Here is a 6,000-nt window from a genome sequence, read left to right as displayed (position 1 = left end):
CTTCTCTCTCTCTTTTACATTACATCCAGATCAGAAGCAGTTAATATTAATATGAGATGGAACCTAATGAAACATGTAGGCTTACTGGGCAGAGTTGAAGAAGCAGTCAGGCTAAATCTACCATAAGCGATTATTTTAACCAGCCACAAATCATGAGAATAAACCTGCTTTTTCTTGAATTCAGCCACCTGTCTGATTGCAGTTCTATCATTGGCCAGAAGATGGCACAAAACTTCAAGCTAAGGGCATTCAGGCATCTCGCGAACGCCTATGCATGGTTGTTTGAATTAAATTGTGAACCCAACTTAGGCCGTGTGTGTTGTGTGAGAAATCGCAAGAAAATTGTAGACGTTTTGTTTTAGTTAATTCCGTGTTACTGGGTAATACGACGTGTACATATAGACCTCGAATGGACAAAGTAACTAAGTTAACAACAACAGCCCAGTGAGTGTCTTGACAGACGTTGATGGTCCCTTGGGTTTGGCATTTCGAATGAAATTGTCTTCTCTTCCCCAGCAAACATAGCACTCCGCCCACCAGCCTCAGACCCGCCAGACAACAGTCATAGTTAATAAGGTTTGGTTTTGCCAGATTTTAGCGCAGTAGGTTATCTAAACACATCGTGGTACAATGATGAAATATTCCAGGTCAGATACTGAAAAGTAAAAGCTATAGCTTGCCATAATGATGTTTAGTGGGGAGTAGGCACTGTGAAACAAGCAACTGAGTGGAAATTAATAATTAAGTAGAACAGACCAAGCTGTGGGGTTTCATTGTTCTCATCAGGGGTGTTTTTTTTTTTTTTCCACAAACAGATTGAGTTGAAAGCAGGGTATCACACGGGTTATACCCGTGAAGAGGTCCATGGAGATTCCAGGAATATAAGGCCCACCCCACACTCTCTGTTTAGGCTGCTGGTGTGTGTGTGTGTGTGTGTGTGTGTGTGTGTGTGTGTGTGTGTGTTTGAGAGAGAGAGAGAGAGAGAGAGAGAGAGAGAGAGAATGAGAATGAGAATATAAAAAGATTTCATGCAATGACAAGCTGTAAAGACTCCTGCTGCCTCCTCAACAATGAACACCAGGATTTTTTTTTTTCAAAGAGAAGTGTGTGTGTGTGTGTGTGTGTGTGTGTGTGTGTGTGTATATATGTATGTATGTATATATATATATATATATATATATATATATATATACATATATATATATCCCTACACACACACACACACACACACACACACACATATATATATATATATATATATATATATATATATATATATATATATATATATATAAATTAACCACACTGACAGCCTGCAAATTCAAATGAAACATTAAAAAATAAAGAAAAATTCAAATAGAATTTGTCCGAGTGGTCATTTACACTTAACCACCAAACAAATCTGACAACAGAAAGAAACACTTTTCAGTCTATTTGAGCCAGGATGTGTGCTAACTATTCCATATGACAATAATTTGGCAATGCTCAAAACAATTCTTTCTTTCATATGCTGATAGGTACCTTGCCCCTTAACCCCATGACCCCTGTGCCATGAGTGCATCTAACCTCATCCCACCCACACGCTGCTGTTGGGGGGAGACCACAGGCTTGAAACGTGGCCTCCGGGCATCTCTCATTCCCCAGAGAACTCGTTCGAGGTGCCTTTAAACCACTGCGGCAAAAAGCCCCATCAAAACTCTGCAGTCATTAATATGCAAAAATGCAAATGAGTGGGTAATTAAGAGCCAGAGCTCTCTGGAGGCTCTTTGATTGCTAATGAATTCTAATCTGCAAAGAAGAGGGGGAGGGGAGAGAGAAAAATAGATGAAAGAAAAGGGGACAAAAAAGGGAAATATTGGGAAGTGTTTCCAGGATCTGATTATGTTTTCTTCAGTCTGGGATTGGGGAGCTCATGGCATTATTTTGGGTCATGTCCCGGAACAAGGCTTGGATAGGACTGAAGAGTCATCTATAAAAAGTCTGTATGTTAAAGAACAAGCATCAGCCTAGTTATTATTAAGGAATAGTGAAATATTTGCTAAATACCACAAAATTATCCTTCAAACAAGAATGAATTCTTTTCGTGGTGGTGATTAAAAAGTTATTTGTACGAGTTATTTGTACTTTTTTTGAGAAACAACGGTGTACTGTACTGATCCATGTCTTGAGTAAGTGGTTTTACTACTTGTGAATGTGTATTAAGTAAAGGTGTCTGAGTGATTGAAAAGAGAGGTAACAGAGAAAGAGAAGCCAGCAGCAGCTGCGTTGTACAGAGATGTTATTTCATCACTTTTGCAAAGCAATGACCCCCTCCCCCCCCCCGCCCATTTTGTCTCACGTGTGTGTGCACACACGCACATACACGCAAACATGCTGCTGTTATTGTTGTTCAAGTGCTCCCACGGCACCCCCCCCCACCCCCCACCCCCCCTCACTGCTCTCATTCATCTCTCGCTTGTGCCTTTCGCTTCTCCCCGTCCGCCATCGTGTGACTTGGTTAGTTGATGAGGCAGCACAAGTCTTCTCATGCAAATTTATCTCGCCCACTGTTGGCACCACACGCACGCACGCTCTCATTTCACCTGGAATAGACACAGATGTATTTATGAAACTGCAAGAGATTTCAGTGCCTGTTAGGAGTTCGGTGTTTATCGTGTTTATCCCAATGGCTCTTCAGTGCCTCAGATGTTTTATTTGGCGCCCCTGACGTGCCGCCGTAAGTTTGTGCATCAGGGAAGGTCTTGGGTTTGGTAAACAGGATGTGTATGTTCCTCTCGCCATACCTGAGGTGCAAGCAATAGAGCAGGGGCTGTCTGAGCTCAATGTGCAACATCGGGACTCCAAAATGGCAGGTGTGTCAGTACTGGGAAGCAACTGTGTGGTGGAGGGTTCAGAAGACCACACGAGTATGTTGGGTGATTTCTCTTTTTTTGCATGCTGAATGTAGTCAATTGTCAGTAAACCCATATAATGAACTCATTAGTATTATTTTGCCATTGGTGTCTTAGCTGTCTCGGGTTTTGGATGCATTTTTGCATGGCAGGATTATGGACAGACAATACTGCACATGGCTATTGCCCTGATCTAACATGAAGCTTAAGCCAAAAAGGCATACAGTATGTCTTGTTGTCACTGATAGTGGGAGAGGAGTAACGGGTGGTGTCCGTTGGAGGTGCTGCTGGAGTGGGGTGGGGTGTTAAGGTGGATGTATCAGCTTCGATGTCCTCTTACTGGCCTCCGATAGAGCAAGCTCAGCAGGGGTCAGTTTACCATGAGTGAGGCGAGCAAACAGATAGATTCCTCCCTCCCTCCCTCTCTCTCTCTCTCTCTCTCTCTCTCTCTCTCGCTCTCTCTCTTTACCTCTACCTTGCTTTCCCTTCCACGTTCTGCACAGACAGACCCTGAACATGGGCAGTGGGCCAAAGCCATCAATCTAGCCCTGGCTCACAGCCACCTTATAGCTTCATTTTATTTTATTTATTTTATTTTTTTCAAAGTCTATAAATATGTAACAACCCTTAAAATGAGCCTAACGGTGATTAACGCCAGCATAGGGACAAGAAAATGGATCAGGCAGTTGCAGTGTTAAGACAAAAGAGCCACATTTGAGAAGAACCAGTCGCTATTTGAAGTAATGAGAAGCGAAGGGGTGGGGGAGGGGGGAGGGGGTGGGCTCATGCTTAGTTTTGTGTCTGATCAGTACTGCACGCACCTCTGATCTCAACCTCCACTCCAGGGCGTCAACCTCACGACCAACATCTGGCTGGTGCAGCAGACGTGAAGATGTTCTTTTGAAGAGCTCTGGTTCCTACTGCCAATGTGAGGAGAACCGAGACCTGTAGAATCAGGAGCAATCACAAATGCACAAAAAAACCCCTAAACAATAGGTTTAGCTGAACGTGGTCTGCTAAGGTTTGACAAATTTAACAAGCATCCACCTACTTCATTATGTATATCTGTAAGAGCTCTATTACTTAGCACTATGAAATCCTAAATTACACTTGATTACAATTACCATTCTATATAAAATGATGTCCAAAAATTCATTCTAAAATTTAAACCTGACATATTTACAGAGAAATATGGTTACTGCATATTGCACAGGTTGGCAACAAATATGAGAATAGAACCTACAATCAAATGAACATAGTCTTATTTTCTAGGCACCAAGTCAATGAAAAATTACTTCCATCTAAAATTCTTTAAATACATTTCCACTGCTGGACATAACATAATCTAAATAAACATTACAACAACCACAACCACAAAAATATGATGAGTGTTTTGAACGTGAATAAATATTTTAGATGTTTGCACAAACGTATGAATGATTAGCACAAACGTATGAAACATATGCTAATTTTACCTCTACATCTGGCGTTAATTACAGACAGAGGGTGGAGAATGGCTGGAAGGAAGTGAGAAGGTTTCAACAGAGTCTGTCGCTCAGATAATGAATCCTACCATGCATTTGAAACCCTCACAATTACCTTAGTCCACTGTAAAATACCTCTTCCCCTCCACAAATTCATTTCTCGCTCATTTACAGTTTCCATTTGATTTCCGCAGCCTACAGCAATCAAATAAATAAATAAACAAACAAACAAATAAATAGAAGCTTTGCGTCAGTTGCTGAATTTTAACCTAGTTCGTTCTGGATCATCATGTTCAGGATTAGCTTTTCTTTTCCCACTCTATCTCTTCTTTTTGTTCCCTCCCTCCCTCCCTCCTTCCGTCCGTCTCATTGCCCTAGTGCTTGCTCTCCATGTCAGGCCCAGCTGTTACTACAAACTACTTGGAGCGTTTACAAGCGCTGTAGTGAACATTGACAACCCAGCCATTCTTACCCAAGCACCACCGTGCTTTGAAGGCTACTATACTACAATTATGATGTCTGTTCTGTTTTAAAAATGATCAGGTTTGACGTTATTTTGCTTATGTAATGAATAGTACGTTCTTTATTTAACGGACACACTAAAGGTATGTGTAAACAAGCTGTATTCTTACCCCTGCAGTTCCATTGCACATGATACAAGACCCTAGGGTTTAATTATTACAATTTACCAAGTCTCTTCACCCAAAGGGCTTTCGTGTTATTTACTAGTTTCACGTCTAACTTAATGCAAAATGAAAAACAAATGAAAGCAAAACCAGTAAGATATAGTGCGTATTTAAACTGAGGAATACGCTTTAAAATGTTTCATTAAAAGCATTAGTGTTGTTTTTCTAATGCATAGGCCTATTAGTTTCTATAGCCCATAGCTTATTTATTTATTTAGACAATCCAACACTAACAGACCCGCTCGGTTATGAAGGCCAGATTTTAGGGCATGGTTTCTTTAGGCTGATCTTGTACGTTACGAGCTTTATTGCCCACTCTCTTGAGCGGGATTCCTTTGAACTGATGGTGGGCACCAACTAAACTGCAGCACCGAAGCGTCCGAGTGTCTCCTGCTTTCTCTTGGCCGTTACGCCGAGTCTGCGCACCCCTCCCCCACTCCGGTCTGTTATGATCCCTGTACTCCGTGATCGCAGGCTTCGCCAGCTCAGCTCTATGAATCAGCCACAGATCACGCCAGTTCTTTGGTCGTGGTCAGACATCGGGTGAAATTAAGACATTCGGAAGAAAACAAAAATAAACACTATTCATATTTTAACTTGGGAGAGGAATAATTGTCCTCGTCTGTTTTGTGAAAAGGCTGCAAAACTGTCCTCGAACAGTTCGCTGATATTGCACTTAATGCAATATTATTTTAGCGATCTCTGTGTCAGCGGGATATATACATAAAATCGAGCCACTGCCTGTTTACATTCTCAAAATGTAGCGAAAGCCTAATGCAAAAATGTAAAGTAAGACTAAACTTGCGGTCAAAGAAATTGCCAAATGCAGCAGGTTACTTGATTTTGCGTTACTGCAAAACGTGCTAAAAGCACATTTTTCAGCTCGTGTTTTTTAATGCATAACGTACGCTGAGAAGGATTTCCAGCCCAGGAGACAAC

At 41.5% G+C, this 6,000-nt stretch overlaps 1 long non-coding RNA gene across 3 annotated transcripts; it reads right to left on the bottom strand.

The window, feature by feature from the left end:
* Positions 1 to 2,449: 2,449 nt before the first annotated feature.
* LOC113588950 (uncharacterized) lies at positions 2,450 to 5,724 on the bottom strand. 3 transcript variants are annotated; one of them, XR_014120107.1, is made up of 4 exons: positions 5,008 to 5,724; positions 4,491 to 4,570; positions 3,713 to 3,836; positions 2,450 to 2,783 (listed from the first exon to the last, which is right to left on the bottom strand). It is a non-coding gene; the product is annotated as an uncharacterized LOC113588950 (long non-coding RNA). The 3 variants fall into 3 exon arrangements; XR_014120106.1 differs by lacking the exon at positions 4,491 to 4,570; XR_014120108.1 differs by lacking the exon at positions 5,008 to 5,724 and having other exon boundaries at positions 4,491 to 4,649.
* Between the last annotated feature and the right edge of the window lie 276 nt (positions 5,725 to 6,000).

Source organism: Electrophorus electricus, chromosome 26 (assembly GCF_041902795.1).
Source record: "Electrophorus electricus isolate QZ-2024a chromosome 26, ASM4190279v1, whole genome shotgun sequence".
In the NCBI taxonomy this organism is placed as follows: Eukaryota; Metazoa; Chordata; class Actinopteri; order Gymnotiformes; family Gymnotidae; genus Electrophorus; species Electrophorus electricus.
Note: the sequence above shows the minus strand (reverse complement) of the source record. Positions and strands in the feature narration are given on the sequence as shown.